The sequence below is a fragment of the Vulpes vulpes genome, chromosome 12 (assembly GCF_048418805.1).
Source record: "Vulpes vulpes isolate BD-2025 chromosome 12, VulVul3, whole genome shotgun sequence".
Classification (NCBI taxonomy): Eukaryota; Metazoa; Chordata; class Mammalia; order Carnivora; family Canidae; genus Vulpes; species Vulpes vulpes.
Genome location: NC_132791.1, coordinates 118810514 through 118823726, shown reverse-complemented (window position 1 = coordinate 118823726; position 13213 = coordinate 118810514). Strand labels below are relative to the sequence as shown.

Genomic DNA, 13213 nt, shown 5'->3' with positions numbered 1-13213 from the left:
TCTCACCTCGCCTCGCCTCAGCTGATGGAGAGAAATCTAACTGCTTCATTCCACTGTAATTTCATATAATTCTCCATCTTTTTTCTCCTGAGTTTTTACTTGGAAGTTTACACAAGTGATTGATGATTTGCTATCAAATATAAAAAAAGAGGCTAAAATATCATTGGACAGTTTAACAGCCTTTAAAATATAATGGTCTCTCTGGCTGGACGTCCACGGTAGCTGTAGGAGCCCCGAAGGTCAAGCTTTAATGAACTGGGGAGAATTAGGGAAGGAAAGTGGAAGTGATCCACGCTCCATGCTGGCTCCACAGTCCACTGACCTTGGGGGAGGAAGGCACTCATGATTTATGGAACCCCGCTGGGGAGCTTCTGGGGCTAGCCTGGTTGCCAGCACCCTGGCTCATGAGGCTGTTTGCCGGGGTCTGCACCTTGGTTGTAGTCTCAAGATCACCCCCGGCTCAGCCTCTTTGCAGGGATCTCTCCCACCTTCTGCCTCAGGAAAAGCCTGCCTCTGACCCTGTCCAGAGAGCTCGAATGTTGCTCCTACTATCATTTTTGTGCCCTGGGACCCCCTGACTTTCTCACTGTATCCCTCTTGCTCCATTCATGGAAGTTGAACTAGCCACGTGGCCTCCTTTGTGTGTCTATCTCTGAGCACATCATTTGACATGGCAGGCGGGGTGGGGAGAGGCAGCTATCTTCCCTACATCAACCTACTTACACATTCTTCCAGGTCCTAACCTACCTACACCATCTCATCTGGATCCCACTGCAACCTTTGGGGTAATTATAATGCTCACTTGCAGATGAAGAAGCTGTGATTCAGAAGATGCTGGTAGGTGGCTGCTAAAATGGCTGCTATTCATGTCTGTATGCAGTCCCCTCCCCAGGAGCGTGGCCAAGCCCAGTGACTTGCTTCTAATGAATGGAGTGATGGGATGTCACTTCTGAGATGAGGTTATCAGAAGACTGGAACTTCCATCTTCCATCTTCTTCTCTTGCTGGCTCTTGCTGGCTCTTGCTGGCTCATTCTGAGAGAAGTCTTCTTCTGGGGTAAGAGCTGCCTTACGGAGAGGTCCAAGTGGCAAGGAACTGAGGGAGGCCTCCAGCCAACAGTCTGGGAGGAACAGCATCCTGTCAACAGTCAGGTGAGTGAACTTAGGAACACACTCTCCTTGCTGAAGCTGGGGGAGGACTGAAGCCCCAGCCACTGTGATGGTCACCTGAATGGAGGGCCTAGTTCAGATGCACCTGGATTCCTCACTCACAAAAATTGCATGACAATAAATGTGTGTGGTTTTAAGCCGCTTAAGTGTTGGAGTATTTTACTATGCAGCAACAGATAATCAGAATTGTCAAGTACGTTATGCAAAACAGTTAATAAATGGCAGCATTCAGTCTCAAACTTGGGACTGCTTGATTTTAAAATGCCATGATCTTTTCATGATATTGTATTGGTTTTTTTTTTTTTTTTAAAGAAGATTGACAAGTGCCCATAGCTCCAGGAGGAGCTAGACTGTAGAGGTAAATTAAGTCCGTTGGACAGTGGGATCCTGAGATAAGCAGAGGGCCAGGCTCTCACGGAGAAACCATGCATTCTATCTCTACCTGCTGGTGGCCCCTCCGGTGGAGCTGCAGCGTGACTGCCCTTCCCCCCAAAAGGTCTTTCCCATTAAACAGATTGCACTTAGAAACATCTGCCCAGGAGCACTCCAGCTGATTTAAGCATCTTTGCTTTTAATTTTTGGTACCTTTCCGAGGGAAAGAGAAAAATAAGGTTAGTTTCCTGAAGTGTAATTGTTTCGGGCAGTTATTTATTAATGAAAAGGAACAACATGTCAACAAGCCCCGGGTTTAGCTGTAGAACTAATGTTAGCCAAGGCGCAGGTTATAAGATAGGTAAGCCTGCTGTCAATCTGCATTTGTCCAGCTCCATGATCACCTATTAATTACTTGCGCTCTGGTCCTAGCTGGGGAACGGTCTTTGCTTCCTCCCCACTGAGGGCTGCTGAGCTCCAAGGGCAGGGAAGCACCCTCTCTGATGCAGTTCTTCTTACAGAGTTTGGGGGCCTTGGAGAGAAATCTGAAGACTCACTCTAGGCCTGTGCCCCAGGATGGTGGAGGAATAAGGTCGCCTAAACAGCCTCCTTTGTTGAAGATGTGAAGTACGGAACTTTGACTGGGGTTATTGGTGAGTTGTGTGAATTTGGTCAACTTGGAGTTATATTCATCATAGACAGTACCCAAGGGAACGAAGTGATTTACCTGATGAATCCCCTTGACTAGAAATTAGAAAGGTGTATGTCAGGGATGCTTGCAGCAAAATTTCTTTTCAGCAAAAATTTCAACAAAAATTCCTGCCTAATAGTAGTTTAAACTCATGAAGGCCTTAATGATTCCTTTACTGGGAGGGTCCATGGCTCTATGTTGTTGCCAAAGGGCTGGGCACTCCACCATCCATGGAATGTTGGTTTACTGCCCTTATGCTTACTGTTTCATTGCCACGAAATGGTTAACAGCTCCTCACTCAAGATAGGAAGAAAGAAGGAAGGGACTTCATAAGCTGTATCTGTCCATTTTTATCTTGGAAAGCACTTTTTTTCCCCCAGAAGCTATTGTCCAAAATTGGTTATATGGCCACTCATATGGTATGGTGATCCACGAAAGTATGGATATATCCTTTAAAAAAAATCATCAGTAGCAGGAACAGGGCAAGAGAGAATAGGCTTAGAAATGGCTAAGTTAGGGATACCTGAGTGGCTCAGTGGTTGAGCGCCTGCCTTCCACTCAGGTCGTGATCCTGGGGTCCTGGGATCTAGTTCCACATCAGGCTCCCCACAGGGAACCTGCTTATCCTTCTGCCTATGTCTCTGCCTCTCTGTGTCTTTCATGAATAAATAAATAAAATCTTAAAAAAAAAAAAAAAAGAAATGGTTAAGTTAGCTAATCAATGGGTTTTCCAAAGGGCATCAGAAGCACAGATGTTAGAGCAGGGAGGGCCTCAGAGATGGACCTGTGTAGCCCCAGAGAGGTTATTGCTTGTCTGAAGTCACAAATTAAGTGGCCATGCCTATTGTGCTTAGGAGGAGGCATAAATGGATTACTTCCATGTTTCACATGGATTATGAGGTATTGGAGGAAAACTGTCCTAAATAGAATAGCCTGGAAACCTAGGATTTCAAAACATATCTGTAGTTGCTCTCTAAATAGTTATGTGGTTTTCTAGGATATAGGGATAAATGAAGTTACAGAGATAAAAAGGAAAATGGAGGGTATTGGCTATTTGGGTTTGTCTGTTTTGTGACTACAGAGGTTTAAGATGAGCAAGCTCCCTGGGACTCGTACCATCTCTTCACTATACAGCCACAAAACATCACACAGTGTGAACGTGCCAAGGGGGCCAAGATGGCTAAGGGGGTTAATTCAGGCCCAGCAGCAAATATTTGGTGTGTGCCCACACTTTGCCCAGTACCAAATTAGGGCCTGTAGTAGATATCCAGTAAGTGCAATTCAATTCAACTCAACATGACCCAGCAAACATCTACGGAGTGTGCTTGTTCTGGGCATGATAAATACATAAAGATAAATAAACGATGCTTTCCCTCCAAGTGCTCACTCATAGGAGGGACAACAACATGAACAATTCACTAAAACATAATGAAATACTTACTCTAATACAGACACAAACCAAAAGCAATGGAAGCTCCGTGGACAGAAACATGGAGGAGAACTTTGAACAACCATTCATCCCACAGCACAACAGAACAGAAAAAAGAGATCGATGGTGTGATGCCATCGAACTCTCTAGAATGGAGAAAGTGATAGGCCAGGCAATCCAGGGTGGTAGATATGAGAAGTTCGGACAAGACTGTGGAAGCTAAGAGAAGGCATCACCAGGCCTGGATTGGCTCCAATAAGACCTGGAGTTGTGGACCTTGCACGAGGACCAGGATGAGGGTCCATGGAGGAAGAATACTGGGAGGGATTGGTAGGAATCAAGCCAAGATAAGGAGGTGGGAACATGCATGATTTATTTGGAAGCCTGGCTTCATTCAAAAAAGCCCATAGGCAACCTCTTTCTTACTTCTCTTCAAGCTCCCAGTCACCCAGCTCCAAAGGGCTTTCTTACATGGTTGTAAAACAGACATGTTTTTGGCCAAAGAGGCCCACCCTTTAAACGCATTCTTACGACAGAGGCAGTGATCAGCAAACACTCGAGACTTGAAGGCTGGAGGTGATCGGTGGCCCATTTTAACCCTGATCCCAAATCTGGTGATTCATAACAGACTGATTCTAACCACATCCCACCCAGCCCACCCCCCCACCCCCGCCCCAGAAGGATAGATTAGAACACAGAAAGTTAAGAATTTTTCCAAGCACAGGAAAAATGCCATTGTCATTCCCTGTGGCCTCTACCTCTAAAGAATTGTTCAAAATTCGATGTCCATACCCTTTTCTATGTTATCTCTAGATTTCTCCTTTCAAGGCATTTCAAGATAAAGGAAGCTCATGAAAAGTTCCAGATAAAGATGCAGGATGCTGAAGGAATCAATACCATTTATTGAGTGCTTACTAAGTGCCAGGCACTGTTCTAAATGCTTTACAGGAGAAGTTTACTTAACAGGGAGAAGGTCCTGCTGCCAGGACTGCTGTGCCCCCAGTGACTGCAGCACAGAAAAAGTGGGCTGGCAGGATGCAAGAAGGTATTTGTGCAAACACAGCTCTTAATAATAGTCAGGAAGACATGTGCCCATTGGGCCCATTTCAATGACTTCATCCATTCTGCTCCACCTCCTGTCTCTGCCCCCGTAACTATTTTGACATTTGTTCACATACTAGCCAGGGGTTTCCTGTCCCTACTACCTCTGTGTAGGCTTCAGCTTGATGAACCACCACTTATACCCATTTTTCTGAAAAGTTCTTCTTTGGGCAAGCAGTACTGCTCATTGAGTTTCTGAGCAGAGCTGCTGTTGGGGCCAAGGTATGGTACAGGGAAGAAGCCCATCTGCAAGTACAGGATAGGAGGTCTCCAGCACAATTTCTGATTGACATAATGGCATGTTGGAGGAATGATAGCCTCACTCCACCTAAAGAGAAACCTCTGCATGTCACCAACAATCATACAAACTAGGCTCTTAAAATGAGATTAGGTCGAAGCACAACCAATCAAAGTTGGAGTCTCCATTGCTCTATGACTTCATTTAAAGCTTCAGAGCCAGCAGGAAGAAGAAAGAAATCAATATTACATTTTCTTCATCATCAATTTCGCTTTTTGCTAAATGAAAATGCTTTTATTCCCTCCCTGGTTCCTTCCACCATGGAAGACATTCTTTGTCCCCACCTTCCCACCTCTACGCCCATCCTGTTATGCCAGCTGAGCTCGTGCAAAAAACTCCATGTAGGACAGTGCTGCACGTTTGCTTTTTTGTACCAAGCGCTTAAGAGTATTGCAGAAGTCATCTTAATTCACCAAAGATTTGTGAGTACAAGAGTCCTCGCTCAGCAGGCCTTCCTGCTGCTGCTGGGCTTTGACCACGTTCTGTGCGGTGCAACTACTGGCTGCTCCAAGTTTTGTAGATGGAGAGTCGATAGTGCACTTACTCCCCACAGCTCTCCAGAGCTCAAGGGCACATCCCGATTCAATGCCCCGAGTCAGGCTGTAGCACCAGACCCTGTAGAAGGGAGTTTGATAGGCCAGATGAGCCCATCTTGAATTCATTTGTGGGCTTTGGTTACAGATGATGGTTACCTCCTCGGAAGATATTCTCATCTGCTCAGTTACAGAAGACCCGAAAGGCTTTTGCTGAACAAGACAGTGGCCTCCATCCCAAAGCACAGCAGTGACCTTCAAGGGTTCTCGACCACTGCATTGGCTCTAAGATGGTTCCAATCCGGGACCCGACTCACTCTGCAATATTTGGAAAGAGAGAAAGAAACAAAAATATGCAACAGAGGAAGGAAAAATAATACAGCTCCACGGGCTGGAAACTCATTTCCTGAGGAGCAGGAGCACATCGCACGCTCTCTGGGACTCACCGAGCTCCAGGAAGCTCGACCAGTCACTTAATAAGTCATTGAGGACGTGTGGTTTAATTAACTCGCCCAAAATTCCTCCTTTCCCTTTCTCACTTTTGCTATTAATATTTTTCGATATCTGATAATGCAGTGTAGTTAATTCTTTCTGGCTTTATAATGAACACTGCCATAATGAAAAAGGTTAGCAGTGCTTCAGGCAGCTTTTAATTATCCAGCCGAGCAGGTAAAAGCACTTTATTCTTCTCTTTTTTTCCCCTTACTTAGCAATTAATGGAGGAGCTCAGTGGCACTTACTGTATCTTTTTTGTTTTCTAATGGATGATGCAGCACAGAGCGGGGAGGCCTTACTGTACCCCTGTTACTACCTAGTGCAAACGTCGGAGGCTGCTCTGCTGCATTTCAGGCCTCTGGCTTGTGGGGCAGAAGCGCTTCTGCTGCTGGCTGAAGGCTCCTCTAATTAAAAAGCCGAGTTACCTGGAGTTGTTGTTACCAATTCCCTGTCTTGCTGTTTTCTTGCTTTGCATCTGCACCCAGAACCCCCCAAAATGCTTTTATAGCCCAGCTGGCCTGGCTTTATGGTAGACATTTTCCTGGTTCTGCTAAATTGGGCCATCTTCCTTCTGTTTCCCCCCTCCCCCCACTAACAAGAGCCTTGGGATTGTTCTCCTTACTTTGCAGACAAGGAAACTGAGGCCCAAAAAAGTTGTCTGCTTGGCCGAAAGCCCTTTCTTCCGTTCTGATGATGCCATCATGAAGCTAATTGTAAACACTACCTTATGAGGGAAGAATTTAAAAATGATGAGAGCTGCTTCCAAGTTTACAGATCCATCAAGTCACAGGGAGCAGATTTTTATTGGGGTTGAGATTATTTGCATGATTCCTCTTCATTCTACAAAAAAGTTGTTCAGGGAGCATTTAACATTTTTTTTTTTCTTTTTCTGTGAATTGAGAGAAGCTGACTGTCCCGCAGTCTGCATATGCAGATCTCTTTAGAGGGGCCAGAGCAAGTTTTATAAGAGCCCCTGGGCCTCCTGAAGAGGAAGGGATAGAGACCCCATGCCATCCCTTAGATCTGAAGTGGGGACAGTCTCAAGATGTCCCTGTGGTCCTGGGCAAAATCTGTCTGAAGTAAGAGAGCCTAGAAGCACCAGGTGGGAATATACAAGGGATGAGGGCAATCAGAGCTAGTGATCTGGGGTTGACCCCAAACTGGGTTTCTGGAGTGGACCGGTCATTACACGTGCCCAGTGATGTACACTGGGAATGATGGCATCTGAGAAACTAAAAGAGATCACTGTTGGGGCGGGAACACTTTTAAAGGTGGTTTATGATGTGACACCCATCACTCGGGGGTACTTGTCTCATTATCTCTATTCTACAATATCTCTTTAGGGACAAGCTTCAAGAAAAAGGGAGATAACAGGAAAATTTTGTAGCATCACTTATAGCCAGTGTTCAATACATTCACTTCCCCCCACATTCTAGGTTCACAAACTTCCGGCCAGATAAAATCTTACTGATGCCACCGTGGCAATAGGATTTGAACATTGAACGTGTCAGATCCTTGCTACATAAAGTTCTGGTTACTGGTGGCCCCCATCATGTGATCTTAACTAAGTTGAGGTTAAAAGATGACTCCCTTTTACTGCCAGTGCAGACTTCAAGCAGTAGCACTGACAATGTTGGATATGGAAACTTGCCTTCCGGCAGCAAGCAATGCTCAGATCTCCAAATCCGCCAGGGTCAGCAGCCATCTAAGTTTTAGGGAGAATTCTAGAACCTCACGTTCCAGTACAGATCCCATTGTGACCTCATGTCCACAGGACTGTAAAACCAGTCTTTGGCTACCACCGTGTGATGAGGCTGGTGGAGAGATCCCACATTCCAGTCTTCCACTTGGCATTTGGGGGCAAGACTGCCCCCACTGGTTTCTTCATCACAGAGGTTCTTGGACTACATTGGGAAGGGCTGGTAGCTTGAGGATGATATGCTGGCTTTTCTGTTAAGTACTCAAGTTGATGAAATCTGTCAAAACACTTCCTTTGTATTTGAAAAGCACTTTGAAGTTTTCAAAACAATAACAGAACCATATCACACCTGATTCATATAACACTTTCAAGTGTTGTGAAAATACTCCCCATTTTACAGATAAAAAAGTCAAAGCAACAGAGGTCACCTCCCTCTTTAGAGCAGTGTTTCTCAAGGAAAGGTGATTGTGCCCCCCAGGGAATATTTGGAAATGTCTGGAGATATTTTAACTCCTGGGTGACTGGGGAGACGCAGTGCTACTGGCATCTAGTGGGTAGAGGCCAGAGATGCTGTTGAACATCCTATAATGCACAAGACAGCCCCCACCTTCCAAGACAAAGAATTGTCTAGCCTAAAATATTGATAGCTTGGAGCTCAAGAAATCCCGATCTAAGGGCATGTAGCTAATGGATGGAAGATTTTTAAAATGGATGTCACACCACAGTTCATGATCACATCTGCCATTTGTTGAACATTTACCGAGTACCGTTCTAAGTGCTTCACACCCATCAGCTCAATCCTCAAAACAATCCTGAGTGGTAAGGATTATTACTCTACTTTCAAATGAGAAGACTGAGACTCAGAGGCACCAAATACATTGTCAATGCGCATGAGGCAGAATGAGCGATAGAAGCAGTGTCGTCCCACTTCTGGACTTTGTTTCCACTTCTCCGCCAGGCTCCCTGCAGCATAATACAGACAGGACACTCCCTGTCTGACCAGCACCAAGTCCAGAATGACTATTCTTTACAGATTTAAATGATCAGAAGCCTCAGGGCCCCGGATCATCAGAGAAAGTGAGTTTGGAGTACATCATATCTTCCTTGTTCTCTCCAGGGCACAAATTCAAGATTCAGGGTTGTTCAATGACCTCAGAATTTCTATATGTTGACATATGCTCCTCCCCTCTTGTACCTATGGCACAATCCTCAACGTGCATGCACATCATTCATTCACTTATTCACATACTCACCCTAAAATATTTATCAGGGGTTGAAGACACCAAGAAGAAAGAAATGTCTACTGTCTCGATTTCCAAGTTACTGATAGTCTGTTGGGTCAAAAAGGCCTAAAAAAACCCATTATATTACAATGTGGATGGTGTAGGGGTGGAGATACAGCCAAGTAGTCAGAGGAGCATAGGAGAGTGGACCCTCCCCAGCCTCGGGGATCGAGAGGCTCCCAGGAAGTCACTGCTGAGTGAGATCTTAAAGACTGAGATGGAATTCGCCAAATACAGGTGGGGAGAAGAGATGTCTCAAAGACTTAGAGCTCCGTGGCAAAATGTAGGTAGTCCCGGTTACTGGCCATGCCAAGAACAAAGCAGGGGACAGAGGTGGAAAAGCAGGCTGCAGCCTGAAAGAGGTTTATAAATGCTAGGCAGGAGGGGAATGCACTTTAATTTTCAGGTTACAAACCCTTAGGGAGAGCTGTTGACTCGAGGGACTCCCGGCAGGAGGCAGGGAAGTCAGCTGTGAGGTTGCAGCAGGAGTTCAGGCAGAGGAACTAGGGATGGGGAAGGAAGATTCAGCAGGAGGGGGCGGCCCGGGTGGCTCAGTGGTTTAGCGCCGCCTTCAGCCCAGGGTGTGATCCTGGAGACCTGGGATCGAGTCCCACGTCCCATGTAGGGCTCCCTGCATGGAGCCTGCTTCTCCCTCTGCCTGTGTCTCTGCCTCTCTCGCTCTCTCTCTGTGTCCCATGAATAAATAAAATCTTAAAAAAAAAATAAAGTCAGCAGGAGGGGAGGTAAACTCAGCAGAACTGGGTTCTGGGTCTGGCGTGAGCAGTCTGTGGGACATTTGGCAGATCCATGGTCACACAGGTCTGAACTTGGAGGGAGAGAAATGGGCTGGAGACACAGATTTGGGCATCATCAGCAGAGAAGTCAGAGCTGCAACAGGGAAATCAGTTGCATGGATGGGCCTAAGTACCCTCCCCAGTCCCTCAGTCTGGGGTCAAAGTGTGGGGCAGATGCACAAACATGGCTGTTGGGAGCCCACCCACATATGAGGACATTTAAAGATGATAGGATGGCCTCTTAAAAAGTCATTGAAAAAAAAAAAAAAAAAGGTCATTGCAAGCTGAACAAATAGCTCCAAGAAGGCAGCTGCCCCTTGGCCATGGAGCTTGACATTCCTACTCAGGATAAACACCATTCATAGGCTCAGTGGGCAGCTGTCTTTTCCCCCTCCCATTATGAAAAGAGTGTCTGTCGTTTGGGATGTGAAGTCAACGGCTCACCAACCTTACAGTCTTCTCTGGCTTAGACTTGAACTATTTCTCATCTAGATTAATATTCACTCCGGGGCCATGAACCCATGGGAGACTCTACCTGGAATCCAGACTTCCATCCAAGACTGAAGGTCATTGGCTTTCCCACAGTTTTCCTCTTTATGATGGGTCACAGTCCTTCCTAGGTGGCAGGATATGTACACGTACACAGTCACATACTCACACATGACTGGGAACATGCAAACACAAGCACTCCCCTCCCCCAGCTCGTACTGCACATACTTGGAGTCAGAAAAACAAATCCTTCCATATCAACACCTGGCATCTGGTATAAAATAAATCCAGACTTAGTAATTATCCTAGGACTTTGCAGCGGTTTCTTCTGACCAGTGTTGAAGGCTGGTGCCAGTCACCATAACTAGGTGTGAATTAACGCAACAGCATCCATGCTGCAGAGCCTCCTGGGCTTGTGTTTGAGACACAGGGCTGTGTTTTAGAGCCGTGGATAAAGTTCATTAATAGGTGTGAGCACAGTTCTCAAAGGGCAGTTCTGCGGTATTTCCAGTCACTGTTCAGAATTCTCATTAGCCAATTACCCTGCTCCCGTCCTTCTAGCTCCTGCGGTAATGTGTATCTTAAGGCCCCTGGTAAGACACAGCATGTTTTAAATATACCTTAATGTATTGGAAATGCACGAGTCCCCTTCGGGTTTATATATCTTAACCACTGGCCAATTTTGCAAAGTTATAAATAAATGTTACAGGCATCAGCTGCAGTAGTAGAATCAGCTGGGGATATTTAAAAGCCAGTCTAAAATCTAACTTACCTCTAAATCTGATATAAAGCAGGGTAAGCAAAGCAGGTAGGAATATGCAGATAATTTCAGAATAATAAAATCAACAACCTTGACATATGAAGTGAGATTGAGCGGGAACAGGGTTGGGGAGGGGGGGATCAGCTTGGTTGAATTGGCAAGTATTTCTGTGCAAGTGGCTGTGGGCTGGGCATTACGGGGACACAGAATGCAGAGAATTATGATTCTGGCCATCAAAGGGTTTATCAACACGCACATGGTGACGAGACAAAGTTACAGGTAATAGAGAGGTTGAGGAGAGTGACACCGTGGAAGAAAATGTTATGGGGGCCCAGTTGGGAGGATTCAGAAAAGAGTTCCTTGAAGAGGTGGCAATTGATGGACTTTGAAAAATGGGTATGATTTCACAGGCAGAGATTGGACACGTGAAGTGCTGAGAGTAAGAGCATGCACAGAAGCAGGGGACTGGGGAAACACGGGCATTTTAGGACCCGGCAGGTAGTCCAGGTAGGTGGGAGTAGTTGGTGCATGCAGGGAAGCAATGAGAAATAAGGCTGACAGGGTGGGGAGGGATCAAATTATTTAAGGCTTTGAATGCTAAGGTAAGGAGGTTGTTTTTTTTTTTTTTTTTTTTTTTTTTTTTAGCTTATTTAGTAGGAAATGGAGAGTTAATACAAAGCTTTTGAGCAGAGAAAGAATAAGGTTAGAGTTACATTTCAGGAGGACTTATTTGGCAGCAGGGTATATACAGGACAAGAACAGAGACATATAGGGATTGAGGAGACCAGTTGGGGAGTTACTGAAATAAAACAGAGAGAGAGGAGGAAGATCTGAACTGGAGTGTGAGTGGTGGGACTGCAGAGGGGATAGTGCCCCTGAGAGGTAGTAGGAAGGAAAATGAGCACGCAGGATCCCAGGCGTCTGACAGATATGGTGCGTGAGTACTGGAGGCCATTCATGGAGACAGTGTCCAAGATGGCGCCACCATTGTCAGCCCTGCCCGGTGACTAGCACCATGGCCAAGCCATGAGCATAATGGAATTAAGGCTGCTGCGGAGATGAACTGACATGGGGTGGGGGGCAGAATGGATGGGAAGAATGAGTGAGAGTTCTAGGAGATCTTCCAGTGATAAAAGACTGGGAACTCCAGCTAAAAGCTCGAGTCTAGAGATAGGTATTTGCCAGATAAGAGAGTCCATGAGATCAGTAAGGGTGGGAGAGTAGAGCCAAAGGAGAAGAGGGTCAAGGACAGCTCTTGGAGACACCATGTTTAGAAAGTCCCTTCATTGTAACTCCTGTAAATGGGGATCTCTTGACCAACATTTGGAATATCCAGTCACTTTCAAGATCTGATGTTGCCATTGTTCTTTCAGCACAGAACAAGAGAAGGTATGAAATGAGGAAGCCAGAGCCTGCAGAGAGGTCAAGACACCTTCCAGAATGAGAGCACCAGGAGGTTGGGAGGGGGAGGGTGGAGTAGCAGTGGAGGGGAGGGGTTGAGCGTCATTCCTCTCTGGCAAGCCATTCTGCGGGGTCCTAGGAGTCAGTCTAAAGATATTCCCCACCCCCAGGGGAGGAGAGACAGGTTAGTTGACATGGCATGTGAAACAAGGTTCTTGAAGGTGATGATGCTAGCCAGTCAGGGCTCAATCAGAGAAGTAGGCCATCAGGAGTTGTGCGTGTGGGCACGCGCATATGCATATATGTATACATGCATGCACACACACATGCACACATGTATTTGCACAGATGCATATGTATGTTTAGCTCTCTCTCTACCTATCTACCCAAGTGATTTTCTGCAGGAATTGGGCCTTACACACTGGCAACTGGTCTTTGATCAGATGCTGTAGCCTGAAGTCCACGGGGAGGCAGTCATGTAGGGAAGAAATTGTAAAGTGGGGAGAGAGGGATCCCTGGGTGGCGCAGCGGTTTAGCACCTGCCTTTGGCCCAGGGCGCGATCCTGGAGACCCAGGATAGAATCCCACGTCGGGCTCCCGGTGCATGCAGCCTGCTTCTCCCTCTGCCTATGTCTCTGCCTCTCTCTCTCTCTCTCTGTGTGTGTGTGACTATCATAAATATATAAATAAAAAAAATTTT

The 13213-nt window shown here is 46.1% G+C and overlaps 1 long non-coding RNA gene across 1 annotated transcript; it reads left to right on the top strand.

Moving 5' to 3' along the window:
* The first annotated feature begins 768 nt into the window (after nucleotides 1-768).
* Nucleotides 769-6390, top strand: LOC140594918 (uncharacterized). The gene is made up of 3 exons (XR_011996192.1): nucleotides 769-1150; nucleotides 2062-2193; nucleotides 5741-6390. It is a non-coding gene; the product is annotated as an uncharacterized lncRNA (long non-coding RNA).
* The last annotated feature ends 6823 nt before the right edge of the window (nucleotides 6391-13213 follow it).